General features: G+C 36.7%; 1 pseudogene; it reads right to left on the reverse strand.

Annotated features, from left to right (window-relative positions):
* Positions 1-2,994: 2,994 nt before the first annotated feature.
* LOC112915312 (developmentally-regulated GTP-binding protein 1 pseudogene) lies at positions 2,995-4,162 on the reverse strand (annotated as a pseudogene).
* Positions 4,163-20,368: the final 16,206 nt, after the last annotated feature.

A 20,368-nucleotide genomic window follows, 5' to 3' on the forward strand; every position in this document is an offset into this window, starting at 1 on the left:
TGAATATTAGCCAGCAAAGTGAAATATTTGCCTCAAATTATTAAAGTCAACATTTTTTGCCTGAAGTAAGTGCAACATTTTTTGCCTGAAGCCTTCCATAGGTAGCAATCCATAAGTGTATGACTATTGCTCCAGCATAGATTCTATAAACAAATTTCCCTGAAAACAAACATTTCAATATCATTTTTCAGTTTCTTTTTTTTTGTTTGTTTGTTTGTTTTTTTTAATTTTTTTTTCATTTTTCAGTTTCTATTGCAGATTTAATCTAACTCCAATTTTTTCTTGTTTTCATCTTAGCCTTGCATTTGGGAAGAGACAACACACCTACACGACATTAGCAAACTGCAGAATCAAAAGCCAAATCTCCCAGCATTTGGAGAACAGTGATGGATTGCCCAGCGCTATGCCAATTACATGGGGAAGATGTGTCTTACTTTTCAAAGAAACTTTAGCTTGCCACCTGCTCTATACCTTCCTTTAGGAAACTAGAACTTGTCTGTTTGGTTAATGATTACAGATTCAAAGGAATTCATTTTTTTAAAAAATTTTATTTATTTATGATAGTTACACACACACAGAGAGAGGCAGAGACACAGGCAGAGGGAGAAGCAGGCTCCATGCACCGGGAGCCCGACGTGGGATTCCATCCCGGGTCTCCAGGATCGTGTGCCCTGGGCCAAAGGCAGGCGCCAAACTGCTGCGCCACCCAGGGATCCCCCAAAGGAATTCATTTTTTAAAGTGAAATTCATGACTCATTGTTTGAATTAACACTCCTCCACCCCAGCCCACCCTCTGTTTTCTATATTGTTAATGTTGATAAAGAAGTCATCACATCTTATTGATTCTGTTCTCCTGGCTTCCTCTACATCAGGATATAGCACAAATGGGAGTCGTCAACTCATTAGAGATAGCCACTTTAATAGTGACCTCATCAATCCAGTCTGTTTCCACATTAGAGATGCCATGAGAATTTCTGCTTCAGAGACTTCATCTTTATAGTTTTGCCATTGTGCATACACCCAGGTGAGAAGAGGTTTCTAAGCTAGTGAGACAGAACTAGAGAAGTTGACATGTTATTATAGAATAAATAGGAAAAGCTCGGGGCACTTTACTAAGGATCTGAAAGTAGATTAGATTTATAACCTGCCTACAGTTATTTAAAAATACACACACAGCTCTTACAGATCGATATTCTTGAAAATGCAAACTGGTTAGTGTTTTCTCTTCTAAATAAAGGAGGCTAGATTGATGGAGAGCCCATTACTTCCAAATTTAATCACCTCCAGGCAATTAAAGCAATTTTGTGTTTTCTACTTTAGTGTTCCCCTGGAACGACAGCATCTGGACAACTTTAATTACCGTTTCAATTCAGTAGAAGGCACAGAAATGGCAAGTTTGGTGATCTAACGGCTCTTTTCCTTATTGGTTTCTTTGTTTTTTTTTGTTTTTTTTTTTTTTTTTGTTGTTGTTGTTGTTGTTTTTGGATTTCTTGACTGTGGGGTTTTATTTTCTGTTAGTGCCAGGGGAAGTGACCACACATTTGAGGCTGCTTGTCCTCCCAGGGAGGACCCTGAGGGAAGGACACCCAAGAGGAAGCTGAGATGAGGGCATTGAAATATTTAATGGACACAGTGTTGCTGATGGACTCTCTCTGATGTAATTCTTGATGTCACTTTAGCTATCTCTTTCAGTCCTCTGCTCATATTCTGTCAGAACTAACAGTCTGAAAAGTAGTCCCTGGAATGCAACCGGAATGTTGTAGAGACTGAATGCCTGATGCTGGCCATTAAGTGACTAGGTCACTGCAATTCGCGATCACTCACTGGGTGCTGCTCTTCACCAGCTCCTAAGGTTGGGTGAGCCCGGCCGCAGTCCATTATATACTGGAAATGGTATATCATGGAGCCTGTCTAGGCAGGGCCAGGGATACAAGTAGTTTGTGTGATAGGAGCTCAGATCTTCTCATCACTGCTTCTATTCTACTAATGTGACTCTTGGAGACAAGACATGCCTGACCATTCTACCCCAAGAACATTCTGTTTAACCTAATTGACTTATAAGCCTGCTTTGCAGAAAGTTAACCTACTGCCACAAGACTGAGTAAGACTGTGAAAAACGGGGAAGGAGTCTTGCAGCTGCACAGAAAGGACCGAGAATGAATAAAAGGAACCTCCATGACAACACACGCGAGATGTCCCCTGACTCCACCATCTTTTCTACTTATGCCATAAGTGCCTAGAGGTCATTGGGTGGCACCTGAGCAGAAGTAGTGAGGTCTTTTTCCTTACCTCACCTTTCCAAATGTCCAATCACCTCCATCCACCTTCCAGATCCCCACTCCCTTGTAAAATCCCGTAAGTGCTCAGGTCCCCCTATCCTGGGGGAGACGAATTTTAGAAATTTACTCCCTGCTCCTTGCTTGGTGCCCAGCAATAAAACTCTTTCTCTGCTGCAAGAACTGCTGTCATTGTTTGGCTTACCATGCATTGAGCAGGACCCTTGTCCAGTAATAAACACTTCTTTAGCTAACAGCTGTGATTCCATAGAAGATCCCTATAATTAGATGATAAAGCATTTAAAATTTCATGCTTGATTCACAAATAAATCAATTTGGTATACTGATGGGAGCAGAAATGGATTGCTGCCACATTGTACCCCCACTAGCTTAGCTTTAAGAGACTGTGGATAGGATACATTCTTCCATTGAGCAAAGGCTGGAGCAGTAAATCTGGTCATAAACTTGCTGTGGAGAGAACGATGGCCTGAGGTAAGGACTCCCGGGTAATGGCTGAGGACTTGTTGGTCAAGTAACTGGAAAAAAAGCAATATATATATATATATATATATATATATATTTTTTTTTTTATTGCAGTCACATTTTAATCCATTTCACATCTAAGACCAGGCTCTCAAGTAACCCCTTCTGCAGCTACCTCACTGTATATACCCATCCTCATTCAGTCCATCCCCAAACAAATTCTGACAATGACACATGAGCTGCACATAGCTGGCTGGCCTACCAGGTCCTTTATGCAGTTGAATTTATAAGGGGACACCAAGGTAAGACAAGTAAAGTTCCAATTTGAGGGCCTCTGTCTCCCTCCCATGAATCCTGATCCACTGGCTGCCAAAGCCAGAAGGGGTTTGGGATAGGGTGCTTGGTCACGGGAAAAGCTGCTATGGTTGGCCCAGCAGATGGGCAGAAGGGAAGGTTTCACTTCTTCACAATCTGAATAATATCCTCGTCCTCCAACGTATGGTCTTTACCCACTTTTTGAGGATTATGTTTCACAGACAGACCCCAGACCAAAGTGTATTTAAATTCTTTGATAAGATTTTTATGAATCTTCATGCAGAAATCCTCCACTGTAGTCCTGGAATAAGTGATCTCCACCACTGGAGATGTGTAATCAGGCAACTGGCCTTTGGGTTTGGTGTAAATCCTCACTAGTTTCAGATAGTCCCAGATCTTTTCCAATAGGTCATCAAAATTCCAGCGGTGATGGGCAGAAATGGGTACACAGTGAGGCACCTTATAGATGATATCCAATTCCTCAATGGAGATCTGATCAATCTTATTCAACACATAGATACAAGGGATATAAACTCTGTTTCCTTCCACCACATCAATGAGGTCGTCTGCTCACTATGCAGCATCACAAGAGCATTGTGAATTTTGTATTCAGCCAGAATGCTCTTCACAGTCTCAGCATCCAGCTCACTCTGAGGGCAAGTGGCCGTGAGATTAATGCCTCCTTTATCCTTCTTCTTAAAGCCAATGTTGGGGGTTTGCTGTTCAAACGAATGCCAAAGTCTTCCAGCTCATTTTCAATTATCTTTTTATGTCCCAAGGGTTTCAGGACATCCAGAACAATCAGGATCAAGTTACATGTTTGGGCCACTGCAATGACTTGACGGCCTCTACCTTTCCCATCCTTGGCACCCTCAATGATACCTGGATGATCCAGGAGCTTCTCCTGGCCCACCACCACCACCACCTTTTGGGGTAATGAGTTCTCTACGAAGCTTAGCAAGGCAAGCCTTAAGCAGCCCTAGGTGGTATGCTGTGGCCTTGTTCTTTTGAGTCCAAGCCATCTCGGCTTCGATCTCCACGATCTTCGCTAAGGTGCTGCTCATGATGGCGAGTCCCTGGGAGGTTGCTGGGGAGCATAGCGGCCTCCGCACAGATGATCACCCCCCAAAAAAGCAATATTGGAAGATGGGAGATAAAGTTAGGGAAGAGGCGTGTGAATGAATCTATGGGAATGGGCAAACAGTATGCAAATATCTGTGTCTCATATCAGTACCTGCTAGAAAGCATCTACCTCAGAGGGAACACTAAATCAAGTAAGTGGATGACTTGTCCCCACCAGCCTCCATAACTGAGCACTCTCTGCTTGCCCAGTGGAACTATGCATTCATCTCTATCATGCATCTCTATTGTAGGGGAAGAGATATCTACCATTGAATTTATGAACTGTTAGCAACAGAGGTAAAAAGAGGTAAAAATGGACCTCCACATGGTCCTATCCTGCATATATTTAAAGGAGATCAACCAGACACTTGAGAACAAGTCAATTTCCATTTTAGGGAAAGTGGTTATTTGTCTATAATGAGATTGATATGTGTGCTAGGTCTGGGTTTACCTCCCTTTCCCCAGTGCCTCAGTGTATGCTATTTGTAGCTTCATAGTGTTTTTGACTTAACTAACATGGTATCCCCCAGGGCCATGGATACATGATTATGGGATCCATTATTTGTACCATTTACTCCATTATCCAGAAGCTGCTGGCCTGATAGAGCATCAGAATTGCCTCTGTAAGGTACAGCCTTGGTGTCACTTTATTTTTTTTTAAAGATTTATTTATTTATGATAGACAGAGAAAGAGAGAGAGAGGGAGAGAGAGAGGCAGAGACACAGGAGGAGGGAGAAGCAGGCTCCATGCTGGGATCCCGATGCGGGACTTGATCCCGGGACTCCAGGATCGTGCCCTGGGCCAAAGGCAGGCGCTAAACCGCTGAGCCACCCAGGGATCCCCTTGGTGTCACTTTAGAGATGATACTATGAGGACTTGGATTCTGTTCTTTATACATGCTGTCCTCTTTGAATCAATAACTTTTATACAATATTGTGTCCCTAATAGAGTACCTGGATTCAGGACCCGCGGAATGGAATTAGTTCTCACCATTTTATCTCAAAATTTCCTATGGAGCACCTATGCTTCCTGTTCCTATAGCTTTGATTTATTGTATCAGAGACCTTCGTTTCAGGTGTGAATAGGGGGTGCTTCTAACCAAAAAAAGACAGTGGAGATTACATTAAACCTAAAATTGTGGCTGGTCATTTTGCAATTCTTATGCCAGTAGGCAATGAAAAAGTTATATTGGCAGAGGTAATGAACTTTTATTATCATGAGCAGGAAGTTGCTGCTACTTAACGTGGGTGGGCAGGAATATGAAGAAACATAGGTAACTCACTGAAGCACTTCTTGGTGCTTGTATTTCCAGTGAAAACTATGAATGGGCAATTGCCCCAATCATAGCCTAATAAGAATACGGTAAGATGGATGGTTAAAAAGGGAAATAATGAATATAATTTCTGTATCAGTGCTCCTGTTAGTTAGATGTTCTTTGATCTGTCTCTGGACACCTTGACCACACCTAGTATCGCCCTGTCTCATCCAGAGAGTTCTCTACTTGACTGGAAATATCCTTAGCCTTCCACAGGAACAACCTGCCAGTATAAGCGCTGTATAAACCTTTATCTATCCTTTCCCCACCTTTGCTAAACTCCTAAATCAAAATCTTTTTCAATGAAGTGTCTGCTTTTGGGAAACCTCCTGTGTCGTGGGGCTCCTCCTTGATGGATTCTCTGAGTCTCACTCCTGGGTTATATGAGAGTTACTATGTTTGAGAATATGATTCTCTAGATCCATAGACATTTTTATACTGCAGCAAATCTTATTTCCTTTATGCTTCTAACTTGAGTCTTTGCAAAACACGATCATTCATTATTTCTTCAAATGCAGTAATGAAAACCTTAAAGTATCGTCACTGGTGTCTTTCTGACCTCCCAAAAATGACTGTACTTCAATTCACAGCTCTCTGAATACTGCTGGGATATTGCTTACATTACCTTTCTCACTAAATTTGAGCCACTTTACTCTAGAAAGCTGTTTTAAGTAACAATAAAGCAAAATGAGGTGAAAATACATAAAACTTACTTGATTTGCCTTTTCTCAGATTGTGAGCTGTGTAATGAGGGACTATAAAAGTCATTTGATAAAGTGGTATCCAATTAGACATATGGAATTATCAGGCACGGAGATTTACAAGCCTGAAAAGTGTGCTAAATGAGAGTTAATTAACTGAACAATGGAACTCTCTCAGCAATATTGTGCAGTTTTCAAAGTAGAAGTTTTTAGATACTTTTCATTAGGTATTTTTCTAGACTCAAGATGAAATTTTCAAATTCTGTTTTTTTTATCATTTGCTGCTAAAATGATATACCATAATTAGTGTCTGATTATTAATCTTGTATTCTGTGTCTTCCTATTTGTATTAGTTCTTTCCAGTGTTTTATTGATTTCCAAAGATTTTCTATATAAACGAACATGTAATTCACAAATAGATATAGTACTGTATTCCCAATTTATATGCTTTTTTTTTTTGACCTTGTAGTACTGGGTTAGATTAGTACAATGTTAAATACAAATGGAGACAGTGGTCATCTCAAACTTGTTCCCAGTTGTAGGGTGCAAATGTTCAATATGTCAGTGTCACAGGGCTAAAGGATTTTTTTTTTTTTTTGTAGATGGTCTTTAGCAGATTAGGTTCTCCTCCTTTCTTAGTTTCTTGAAGAGAGGAAGATTTGTATTTCCATGTGAATGAATGATTGAATTTAGTCAGCATTTTATCTGTATGTATTTAAATTATCATATTTTCCTCCTTTGTTCTATCAATATGCTAAATTTATTGACCAACATTCTATAATTCAACCTAGCATTCCGAGTATAAATCTCTCTTGGTCATGATATTTTATCCTTTTTATATATTTATGGATTTATTTTGCTAATGTTTTGTTGAGAATTTTTATGATAGTTTTATTGGTCACTAGTTTGTCTACTTAATTTAAATTGCAAAGTTTGTTGGAATTTTAATAATTCAATTTTTAATAATTTTTTACTATTTTTTCTTCTTTTTCCTTTTTTAAAATTTAATTTAATTTTTCCTATTCTTTTACAGCCTTTAGGAACTACAGTGATCAATTCTTCTCCATTCCTAATATTGGCAATTTGCATTTTCTCTGTCTTATTTTCTTGATTAATCTATCTACCAGTTGTCAATTTTGTTAAACGTCTCAAAAAATGAGATAATGATTTTTTTAACTTTAGCTCTTATTTTTATTATTCACTTTCTTCTAAAGGTACCTGAGAACCTGGGTTTTAAAAATATTTTTCCTTCTTTCATTTAGAGTGAATACTTTTTATTGAGCTATCTTCATTATTGGTTTTTTCCTCTGTCATCCTTCCCTTAAACAATTTAGTGAATTTTTTTTTTCACTACTGTAATTTTATGTTCTAAAACTTTGGCCCTTTAAAATTATTTTTACTTTCCTGATGAGATTTTTTTAAATAGTTTCACTCAATATATATAAAATATAAAAATATACATAGCTATATGCACATATTATATGGTGTATATGTGTTATGTACATATACATAGAATACAATATATGTGTGTTATACACATACAAAAGACAACTGATACCAACTCCTACATCAGTCAGATGTATTTATCAGAGAGAAACTTTAAAGCAGCTATTATAACTGTGCTCATTGAGGTAAAAAGATATGCATACCAAGCTAGTTATAACTGCTTGTCTTTTCTTATAAAGTTATTTCATAATTTTCCATTAGAAATTATATCCACTGCATGCCATAGACTTCCAGATTGTGTTTTTGACGTTATAAATTTGTGTTGTGGAAAATCTGGATTTTCTCCCAGCTTTGAGGAATACCCCTGTTTTGCCTTCGCAGGGAACACAACCAGATTCACTTGCATCCTTCCATAGTTGGGGTGGCAGCAGCTCAGATCTCAGCTCAATTCTGCCTCCCTTGGCTGCAAATCACTTTTGCTTGTCCTCACACAGGCATGGTCTAGGAATCTTGGAGTTTTGAGCTCAATTCAAAGCATATTTAGGTTGGCATATAATTTTTCAAAACATTTTTTATAATTGTATATCTGTGTTGTTTATAATCTCTTATCTTTCATTCATGATTTTATTTATTTGGCCCCTTTCTCTTTTTTTTTAAATAAATATGGCTAGGAGTTTATTAATTGTATTAATTCTTTCAAAGAACCAGCTCTCAATTTTCATTGATCTGTTCTACTGCTTTGTTGTTGTTGTTTCTGTATCACTTATTTCTTCTCTAATCTTTATTATTTCCCCTCTTCTGCTGGCTTTAGGCTTTATTTGCTGTTCCTTTCTTAGCAACTTTAGGTTTAAATTTAGGTTGTATATTTGAGACTTTTCTTGTTTCTTGAGGTAGGGCTATATTGCAATATACTTCCCTTGTAGGACCACCTTTGCTGCATCCCAAAGGGTTTGGACTGTCATGTTTTCATTTTCATTTGTTTTCATGTACTTTTTTATTTCACCTTTAATTTCCTGTTAACTCATTCATTCTTTAGTCCAAAAACTCCATGTATTTGTGATCTACCTTTTTTTTCTTTTTGTGGTTGACTTCAAGTTTCATAGCATTGTGGTCTGAAAATATGCATGGTAGGAGTTTAGTCTTTGTACTTGTTTAGGGCTGATTTGTGACTCAATATGTGATCTATTCTGGAGAATGTTCTGTGTGGTCTCCAAAAGAATTTGGATTCTGCTGTTTTAAAGATGAAATGTTCTGAATATATCAAGTCCATCCAGTCCAGTGTGTCATTCAAAGTCATTTTGTCCTTGTTGATTTTCTGCTTAGATGATCTATTCATTGCTGAACTGGGGTGTTAAAATCCCCTACTATTATTGTATTATTATCAATGAGTTTCCTTATGTTTTTTATTAATTGAATTATATATTTGGGTACTCTCAAGTTGGGGGCATAACTATTTACAATTATTAGATCTTCTTGAGGGACAGACCCCTTAATTATGATATAATGCCCTTCTTCATCTCTTGATACAGTTTTTGTTTAGAAATCTAGTTTGTCTGGTATCTGTATGGCTACTTTGGTTTTCTTTTAATGTTCATTAACATGATAGATAGTTCTCCATCCCCTCACTTTCCATCTGTGGGTGTCTTTAGTCCAAAATAAGTCTCTCATCAGCAGCATATAGATGAATACATCTTGCTACTCACTTCTGACCTGTTAAGTTTCTGGGGACAGATCTGCTGTGAACCTGATCTTTCTTCCCTTGTAGGTCAAGGAATTTTTTTTCCCTTTCTGCTTTTGGGAGATTTCCTTGTTTGTGTATTTTGTGAATTTGACTATGATGTCTTGGTGATGGCCAGCTTTTGTTGAATTTAATGGGCATTCTCTGTGCTTCTTGGATTTTGATGTTTGTTTTTTTCCCCAGATTAGGGATGTTTTCAGCTATAATTTACTTAAACATGATTCTTTTTCTTTTTCTTCTACTTCTGGGACTCCTATGATATGAATGTTATTATGGTTTAAGGAGTTGCTAATTTCCCCAAGTCTACATTTATAGACTTTCTTTCTCTCTTCTTTTCAGCTTATTTTCCATAATGGTATAATCTATACCACTGATTTGTTCTGAGTCATTCCTCCTCATTATATTGCATGCATTTGGTTTTACAACTTGGTTGTGGCAAAGTTTTATTTTGGACTAATTTTTAGTTCTTTTATCTCTGCAGTAATGGATTCTCTAGTGTCTTCTTTGCTTTCCTCAAGTCCAGCTAGCATCTTTATGATTACTGTTTTAAATTCTGGTTACCATACCTTACTTGTATCTATATAGATTAAATCCCTAGCCATGACTTCTTTCTGTTCTTTCTTTTGGGGGTGAATTCCTCTTTCTTGTCATTTTTGTCTGGATCACTCTTTTTTATTATGTGTGTGATTATTAGGAAAGCTTGTTGTATTCCTGCTTCTTAAAGTAATGACTAATGCTATATTAAGAAGAGGTTAAAAAAAAAAAAAAGGAAGCTAGATCCTAGGGTGTGTTTTTGTCTGCTTGTTAAAAGAAGCAGGCCAAAAAATAAATAAATAAATTTAAGAAAAGAAGTTAGATCCTATTTCTCCTAGAGCTGAAGCTTTGCAGCCCTCTGTGATCAGTAGACTTGGTGAGAATGAAGCATTTGTGCTTGTTGTCTGGGGTGATAAGCCTGCTGCTCTGACTCCCAGGCAGACTTCCCTAGTGGAGATGCACCTGCATGATGCAGCAGGGAGGGATTTAGTACAAGTGACTCCAGGCACCACTGGGTGAGGCGGTTCTCCTCTCTGAAGTTGGTCAGGGTCAGGGTCAGGTCACCCCTGCTGATGGGCAGGGGTAAAAATGGCGTTCCCTTGCTCTCTCATCCCTGGATTGAGGAGCTTGTGCCTACCACTCTTCAGGAAGCTCTCACAGAAGAGCAAATAATAATCTCTTTTGTATCCCCAACTTCCACCAGATCCCTTCCCTCACCCTTTCTGCATCTGAGCTGTCTGCCTGCCAAGTGGCATAGCACTTCTGTGTTTTATCTCAGGCATGTGGTTGTGTTTCAGAATTCCAAATTTTAGAGATCCGCATGGTGCAGGTCCACACTCATTCTCTAGGGGAGGGTCTTGCTGTGCTGTGGCCAGTGCTGGCTTATCCTGGAAATTAGTTGCATGACTGAGCAGCAGCTCGGAGTTTATGGTAAAGTGCAGCTAAAAGCTGACACCAAGTTTTGCTGTCCTCAGCTAGTGTCTTTGTTCCTGTGCTACAGAACAGGGCAGCACACTGGCACTGCTTGTTCTTTTGCCCCCAGAGAAGCTGTGCCATCTCTCCCAAATGCACTCCAAGTAGAGGAACTGTTTCTCCCTATGTGTGATCCAGGGATCTTCAGACTACACTGCCTGCTCTCGGGTCTCTGCTCTCCTTCCCCACAGGAAGTACCACCAAGCCGGCCAGCCATGACCCTGGTGATGGCTCAGACCTCTGAAACTTCAGACTCTATGCTCCACTGTTTATAAAAAGTTGCATTTTTCAGCCCCTCCCCATTTCTCAGTCCATAGTTTTGAGGAATTGTCTTTCTTGTGCAATTCCCTGCATGCATTTTCACTCCTTTTCTTTCTCTCTTGCTCCTCTCTTCATGGTCAGGGCTACCTCCTCTTTGCAGCACCTGTAGCTCTTTCTCCCCCATATCAAGTCTCTGGAGCACCTATCTTCCACAATGTGGTGTTTTTCTTCTACCTCTAGTTGTTCAGTTTTGCCCTTTCAGTCCTCAGATTAATTTCTTAGGTGATCAAAATGATTTGATTTTTATCTAGCGGTGTTCCAGGGACAAAGTAAGCCTAAGATCCCCTTACTTCTCTACCACTTTAACTCCTCCTTCATACTGTGTTTGTCTTTCTCTGTCTGACATGTCACTGAGCAGAAATTTGTCTTAAACTCAAAGGGTGGCTCAATATGAGAATTTCTTTCTCAGTCATGGGCTGGTATAAAGAACTTTTGGCACACAGCTTTGCATGACTTCTAAATCACAGGAGGTATATATTCAGTTTCATTTGCATGTTATTAAGCTCAAAAGAACTGTTGGTCAACAATATGCAATCCAGCTGACAAGCATGCATGTATATAACAATAGATTAAATCTTTAAATTTCTAGCAACATTTAACTAAAGAAGGCAAGCCATCTGATGATATACCCCCTTGTGGCCATTTTATAACTTTATGTACACATCAAATTGCTTTTATTCATTAAAAGTTAATGAGATTCTGTCTAGATAGAAAGCATGTTATTCTTGGCTCTTTGACATTTAAGGTCCTTAGTTTAAATTCAGGAAGAACTTTTACTTCCTTTGAAGGCTCATCAACTGTCAGTAGCCTTCTATATTCTCTTTTCTAGTCACATATGACTACATTTCATTCATTTTTATTTCTATATGCTTTTTCTTATCTCTGTGTCTTGAATTCCTACGCATTCTTAAACATGTGGAAAATTTCTAGCCTGTACTGAAAAGCCACTTCTCTGCATAGCTTTTATTTTCCAGAAAAGGAATGAATTGTCCCTGTCTGTATTTCCTTTGGAAGTAGTTCATAGGGTTGGCATTAAAGTGTGGTAGTAGATGTGTTCTGGAATTATACATGTCTGAATTTGAATCTCTGTGTTATCACTTACTAGTTGTTTGATATTGAGCCAATCTTACAACCTTTCAAATATTTCTTTCTCTGTGAAACAGAAGTAATAATGTTTCCTAGTTCATCAGATTGTTGTGATGCTTAAATGAGATAATGTGTACTTATTCTAGTTCCTGACAGGTATGTATTTGGTAAGTGCTACTTGTTGTTGCTGTTGTTCTATTATTACCATTACCTTTAATATAGTTAATGATGTTCCAACAGTATCCTCCCCAGATGATGAATTCTTTGGGAACAAAGACTATTTCTTATTCAGTTTATCATAATTACTATCTAACAAACATTCTTGCACAGAGCTGGACAATAAGTATTCAGTGGATTTTTGCCAAATAAGTTATTTAACAAACAACTCCATTACCAGTTCTCACTGTCTGTTTAATGTAGTCCATCGTGTTATTAAAATAATTTTCTTGGCAACCATTGGTGATATCACACAATACTATTTGGGTTTAGAATATATTTTTTATTTATGAATACCACTCCAACATTTCAAGATTATTATGGAAAATAATGACATGGATTTGTTTTTTTTTTTTTAATGTTTAAAAAGACTTTTAAATAAGAATAGAAATCTCTCATGGTTGATTATAATTTTAGGTAGGAAATGAACAGTGAGACCCAATTCACTCAGTGTTAGCAAAGAGAATTAGAGGTTTATACAACCATTGAGATGACTGGGGGAGGAAATGTCTCTTTTTTAGAGACATGGGAAGTACACAGACTGTTAGCCCAGCTTCTTCAGCACCATGGTGAGTTATTCTCAGGAGAAGCCCTGGAAGTCAAGGGGAGCTACTGCCAATGATTTGTGTTGTCTTCCCTTTGCAGAACAATGGTTTTCCCTTCTCTTCTGCTTTCCACATATTATGTATGTCCCTTTTATTGACTAATTTTAAAGGCAAAGGAATTCTGGGACATAAAATTTCAGTTTTTTCTCCTGAACTGCTGAAGCTAACACATTGCTAACTTGTACTAGGCAATCCATTTTCAACACATTTTCTAGAGTAAAAAGACAAAGCAAAAAATCAAAATACTTGAGAAAAATGAATTATCTGAGAAAAGTTATAATCCATTGTCAAGTGGATCCTATTTGTTTCTTCATACACCAGCCTCTTCTTTGTATTTCTATTTCAGGTGTCATGGCTTCTAGGATCCTGGGGAAAGCTTACTACTCAGAGAATAATAGATGATATCTTGGTCACATTATGATGTTACTGATTTAAAATGCTGCCCATTCCTGGTTATTTTCCATATTTTCATGGAAAAAATGTAGCTATGTTTATCCCAAATGTATAGCATTTTGAGAGCAGAGAGTAACTAAGTATCATCAATTTCTGTCAATTTCTTCTAATATTTCTTTCTACTATTTCATCACTTTCTCATGGTCACTGCACCACAACCCTAATCCAAATAATTAACGGCCTAGACTGCTGTTGAAAATTTTTTTAAAAAGATGTTATTTATTTGAGAGAGAGTATGCACCAGTGGAAGGGGGAGGGGCAGAGGGAGAAGGAGAAGCAGACCCCACCCTGAGCTGGGAGCCGGATAATGTGGGGCTCAGTCCCAGGACTCCAAGATCATGACCTGAGCTGAAGGGAGAAACTTAACCAACTGAACTACCCAGGTGCCCCTGGTGCTGAAATTTTTTAACAGTGTACATACATCTTTTTTTGCACATAAACATCTGCTAGAGTAAATTTTTTCCAGATGAAAATCTTATCTCTTCACTTTTAGTAAAATAACCTTTAAAATAACCTCTTAAAAAATAAAATGATCTTTTAATATATTCTCATTCAAAAAATAAACAAAATATTTTTTGGATTACAAAATTAACACAAGCTATTAATAAAACACACAAAATTATTAAAAAATTCTATTGCAGAAGTATCCATTGCTATAACTGTAGCGTATATTTTTTAGATGTTTTTCTATGCACTCATATATGCACATATTTCCAAATTAGATAGCAGTTAACATATTCCTCAGGAAAGTTAACCAATATGTTTACATTTGGCAATTCATTATGAATATTTTCAGTGTCAATAGCTTATAGGATTAATACTACAATGTTTGATGGCTAGGTACTTCATACTGTCAGATCATAGGGTCTTCTGCATTTTTATCACCTTAAGCAGTATTTTGAGTAGTGTGTGCAAACATACAGAGTGATGAATGAACACGTTGAGGAATTGTTGGCAATAAATATGTAACTTCATTATATTTTATAGGAGGTAAGATTAAGATATTGATGAAACTAGAAAAATAAGCTACGGTTGAATAGTGAAGAGTCTATATGCTGTAGCTGAAGAATATGAAAAAAGTTAAGTGTGATTTATGTTAATCCTGGCTATAATTTGTCCCCAAAAATGTAAGTGCATATTATTTTTTCACAAAATTTATTCCTCTTTTGAGTTGTTAGAAGTTTAGTCATGTAAATTTCTCACGGAAGTGAAGTTCACATAAAATAAAAGTAACCATTTTAAAGCATGTGATTCATGGGCATTCAGCACATTGACAATGTTATGTAACCACCACTTAATATCACATTCTAAAATATTTTCATCACCCTCAAAGAAAACTCCAAATTGATTACACAGTTGATTCCCATTCTCCCTGACCGCTGGTGCCTGACAACTATCAGTTTGCTTTCTATCCTCTGTGGATTTCACTATGCTATTTATTTCACATAAGTGGGATAATGAAATATGTGACCTTTTTGTCTGACTTCTTTAACTTACCATAAAGTTTTTAAGGTTCATTCATGTTATAACATATGTCAGTACTTGGTTCTTTTTTATAGATGAATAATATTATTATTCATATATATATACCACATATTATTGATTCATCCAACTGTTGAGTGGAATTGCTGGATCATATGTCAATTCTGTGTTTTGCACAGTGCCTGAGACATGTTGCATCCCCACCAGCAGTATATGAGGGTTCCAATTTCTCCATTTCCTCATCAACATTTGTCATCCCCTCCTTTTAAAATTATAACTATCCTAGTGGTGCAAAGTGTGTCTCATTTGGTTTTTATTTATATTTTCTTAATGATTAGTGATGTTGAGTGCTTAGTAGCTATTTATATATTTTATTTAGAGAAATATCAATTCAAATACTTTGCTTATTTTCATATTGAGTGGTTTATCTTTTGTTGTTGAGTTCTGAGAATTCTTTATATGTTCTGGATATTAGACCCTTATTAAACACATGATTTGCAAATATTATCTCCAATTCTATAGGGTATCTTCCACTTTTTTAATAATGTCTTTTGATGCACAAAAGTTTAACATTTTGATTGAGTCCAATGTATCTATTTTTTCTATTGCTACTCTTGCTTTTTGGTGTCATATGAAGAATCCATGGCCAATCCAGCATCATTAAGATTTACACTTATACTTTCTTCTAAGAGTTTAATAGTTATAGTTCTTCTATTTGCATCGTTGATTCATTTTTAGTGAATTTTTATAGATGGTGTGAGGTTGCAATAAATTAATTCATTCTTTGCATATGAACATCCTGTTGTCTCAGCATCATTTGTTGAAGCAACTATTCATTCCTCTTTGAAAGATCTTAGCAATCTTGTCTAAAATCATTTAAGTTTATTTCTGGAATGAATGAATAAATTTATTCTGTTGGTTAATAACTCTATCCTTATGCCAGTAACACATTGTTTGATTCTTCTTTGTTGCTTTCTAATTAGTTTTTTTTTTTTTTTTAAAGATTTTGTTTATTTATTTATGAGAGACACAGAGAGAGAGGCAGAGACCTAGGCAGAAGGAGAAACAGGCTCCATGCAGGGAGCCTGATGTGGAACTGGATCAGGGTACTCCAGGATCCTGCCCCAGGCCAAAGGCAGGCGCTTAACAGCTAAGCCACCCAGGCTTCCCTCTAATAAGTTTTTAAGTCAGGAAGTGTGACTCTTCTATCTTGGTTCTTCTTTTTCAAAATTATTTTGGCTCCTTAGAGCCCTTTGTAATTCTATAGGAATCTGAGGATTGGTTTTTTGTTTCTACAAAAGGTCCATTGGAATTTTAATTGAATCTGTAAATTCCTTAGGGTAGTATTGTGATTTTAACGAGATTATCTTCCAACCACAAACACCAGATGCATTTACATTATTTAAGTTTTCTTTATTTTATCAGTGCTTTGGAGTTTTCAGTGAACAAGTCATCCACTTCCTTGGTTAAATTTATTCCTAGACATTTTATTCTTTTGAATGCTGTTGTAAATGCAATTGTTTTCTTAATTTCATTTTTAGATTGTTCATTACCGGTGTTTAGAAATGCAGCTGACTTTTGCATGCTATAACCTGGCTTAATTTATTTATTAGCTCTAACAGTCTCTGTGCATTTTTATTCCAGCTTTAAGCTCATGACATCTGCAAATAAGGATACTTTTACTTTTTCCTTTGAAATTTGGATGCCTTTAATTTTTTTCTTGACTAATAACCCTGGCAAAAGCAAACATTCTTGTCTTGTTCCTGATCTTAGGGTGAAGGCTTTCAGGCTTTCACCATTGATCATGAAGTTAGTTGTGGAATTTTCATTAATGTTCTTTACCAGATGGAGGAAAATTCTGTTTTCAGTTTGTTAAGTGTATTTTTTCATAAAAGATTGTTGGATTTCACCAAATTCCTTTTATGCCTCAATTGGGATAATTCTATTTAAAACATTGATTCTATAGATGTGCTCATGAAATAAGTCCTATTTGGTCATTGCAGTGTCCTTGAATGTTTGTATTCCCTCTCACCCACAAATTCACCTGTTGAGACACTAATCTCAGTGTGTTGGTATTTGGAGGCAAGGCTTTTGGGAGGCAATTAGATCACAAGGTTGAGCCCTCATGAATGAGATTAGTGTCCTTATGAAGGACACCAGGGAGCTGGCTTTCTATCTCATTCTGCTCTCCACTATGTGAGGGTACAATGACAGCTGGCCATGTGCAAACCAGGAAGCAGGGCCTCACCAAGAACCTGACCCTGATGGCACCCAGATCTCAGACTTCCAACCTCCAGAACTATGAGAAGTTTATGGTATTTTGTTATAGCAGTCTGAGCTAAGATAGTTGTGCTATTAATGTTTTTAATATACTGCTGGATTTGCTTTGCTAGTATGTGAGGATTTTTACATCATTATTTATATGGGATTTGATCTGTAGTTTTCTTTTCTTATGTTGTCTTTGTCTGACTTAGGTATTAAGATAATGCTGTCCTTAAGGAATGAGTTAGGAAGAGTTCTCTCTTCTGTGTTTTAGAAGAGTTTGAGGAGACCCAGTAGTATTTCTTCATTAAATGATCAGTAGATTTCTTCAGGGAAGGCATCTATTCTTGAGCTTTTCTTTCTTGGGAAGTTTTTGATTACCAATTCCATCTCTGTTCTGGTAATAGGTTATTTGGATTGTCTGTTTTTTTCTTGAGTCTGTTTATGTAGTTTGTGTGTTTCTGGGAATTTGTCCAGTTATCTGTGTTGGTAAACAACTATTTATAATATTTTCTTATAATTTTTTATACTTCTATTTGTGCAAGATTGGTAGTAAAGCTTTCTCTTTCATTTCTGATTTTATTCAGTTTACTCTTCTGTGTTTTTTTCCCACTTAGTAGAGCTAAGTGCTTGTTAAGTTTATTGATCTTTTAAAATAACAACTTAGTTTTTCTCTATTTTTTTGGTATTGTCTATTTCATTTATCTCAGATCTTTTATTATTTCCTTCTTTTTGCTGGCTTTGGTTTTAATTTGTTCTTCTTTTTCTAGTTCCTGAAGGTGTACAGTTAGATAATCAATTTGAGGCTTTTCTTCTTTTTAAACATAGGTGTTTATGGCTCTAAATTTCCCTGTGATTTCTTTTTTTGATTCATTGGTGAATTATTCAGGTACTATTAATAATTATTAATTTTCATGTATTTATAAATTTTTCAGTGTTCCTGGATTGATTTCTATGTTCGTTTTATTATTGCTAGAGAAGCTATTTTGGATGATTTCAAGATTTTTATATTTGTCAAGGCTTATTTTGTGCCCTAATATATGATCTAATCTGGAGAATGTTCCATGTGTCCTATTATTTTTAGGAAAAAAGGCAAACATCTTAACATGTCCTACCAAAATAAATAACCTGGCCCTTAACTATTCCTCTAGCCTTATTTTGTACTTAACTCCCCTTACTCTCATTGCTTCTGCCATACTGCTGTCTTTTATGCCCTCAGATTTGCTCAACTTCCTCTCACTAATGGGCTTAATAAAGGCTGCTGCTTCTTTCTGGCATGCTGTTTTCCCCCTAACTAAAATCCACATTATACCCTCTTATTGAACCACATTCTTCTCTCTAACAGAGCATTTCACAGTTGAAACATTACATTTATTTCTGATTATCTGATTCATGCTATTTTATCCACTGGAGTCTAAATTGTGATAGCAGGAATCAAGTTTATTTTGCCTCTTATTTTGTCTCCAGAGGCTAGTACAGTTCTTGGCACATAATAAGTTCTCTATGAGTATTTGTAGAACACATGTATAAATGAAAGTAAAGGATGTGAATCTTCAATCTTCAAATTGCACCAACTATTCCAATTTTATTTAAGTCTGGTCACTAAACCCAAACAGTCTACAATAAAGAAGGGAGTCTAAATGATTAAATTGGCAACTATTATTCAACACATTCTTAGAATTAATATACAAACATTGTTTCACTTGGAAGGAATGATTTCTTGATGGCACCATTTACTGAGTTATTTGATATATTACGTGTATTCTTATGGGAAATTTAAATGCCTATTGTGCAAAGCATTAGACACAGCATATAAAAAATAATTTGATAGTACATTAAGCATTCAGTTTTTCTCTCCTCATTTTACTTCTCCAATCAAAGCATTTATAAACTATAATCAGAGCTAAGATAAAGGGGATGACTTTTGGATTTCTTTGAAACTGAAAAATTCATAATTTTATCTTTGTGCCACAGAATATAAAGATATATCTAGGAAACACTTTACAGATAATCCAATACTCCCTCCTTAATTTACAAATATGTAAGTTGAGGTTTAGACTGACTAAATAATTATTTGAAGGCACAGAGCTAGAAATTTAATCCCAAATTTCTAAAACCCTTAAGAAGATGTATTCCATTATAAAGTGTTGATACCATCATATTTCTCGATTCATTCAATGAATATTTATAAGTTTATTTTCCTTATATTAAAAAAAATGTGGGTGCTTCTGGTTTGAACCATGATGCAGTAATAGATTTCAGACTTATCTTCCCACTACAAACCACGAGAAAACAGCCATATTCAGGCACTGGAGGAAAGACAGCATAGGGCTGGGATCCTTAGGAGAGGGGAATGTCATGAGACAAGTTTCACATGTCCTTGGCTTTCTTACTGGGGGTGCTTTGCAAGCCATGCCACAGGGCATTCAAGCCCAGAGTCTAGTGGGAATACTGGGTGGAGGAAGCACAGAATAAAGTTCAGGGTCACTGAGGTGCCTAGGAATATAAGGAACATGACATAAAAGAAGGTGTCCAGAAGACGAGTTCTGTATAAGAATTTCCTTGAATTTTTACCCAAATACCAGTGCTACATACATGGAATAAGACTCCCTAAAGTCCAGCAGGGAAGAACTACTAGGGCTGTCAGGGTCACACAATGCTGGCAGATGCTGGAGAGCTGTCTTGCCATAGTCAATGCCACAGGCATCCATTTGAAAGCACAACAAGGCCAGAACACAGGGCTATACTAGTCACAGAGTAAGGATGCTCTAGACCAGTCTAAAAATTAGCACGATAGAATATAATAGAATGAAGCTAATTAGCCAATAAATGAGTAAAACAAATTTAAATATTGTCATAAGGAAGCTAACATAAACTCTCTGCAACATAAAATCTATGATTTTCAGAAAGCCATAGAAAATGACTATACCAAGAGATGTTGGAATTATAAAGTAAGGGCTTCTAAACAGTATTGAGCCTGGGTGGCTCAGTAGGTTAAGTAAGCATCTGACTTAATTTCAGCTCAGTTCATGATCTTTGG

Source organism: Vulpes vulpes, chromosome 16 (assembly GCF_048418805.1).
Source record: "Vulpes vulpes isolate BD-2025 chromosome 16, VulVul3, whole genome shotgun sequence".
Lineage (NCBI taxonomy): Eukaryota > Metazoa > Chordata > Mammalia > Carnivora > Canidae > Vulpes > Vulpes vulpes.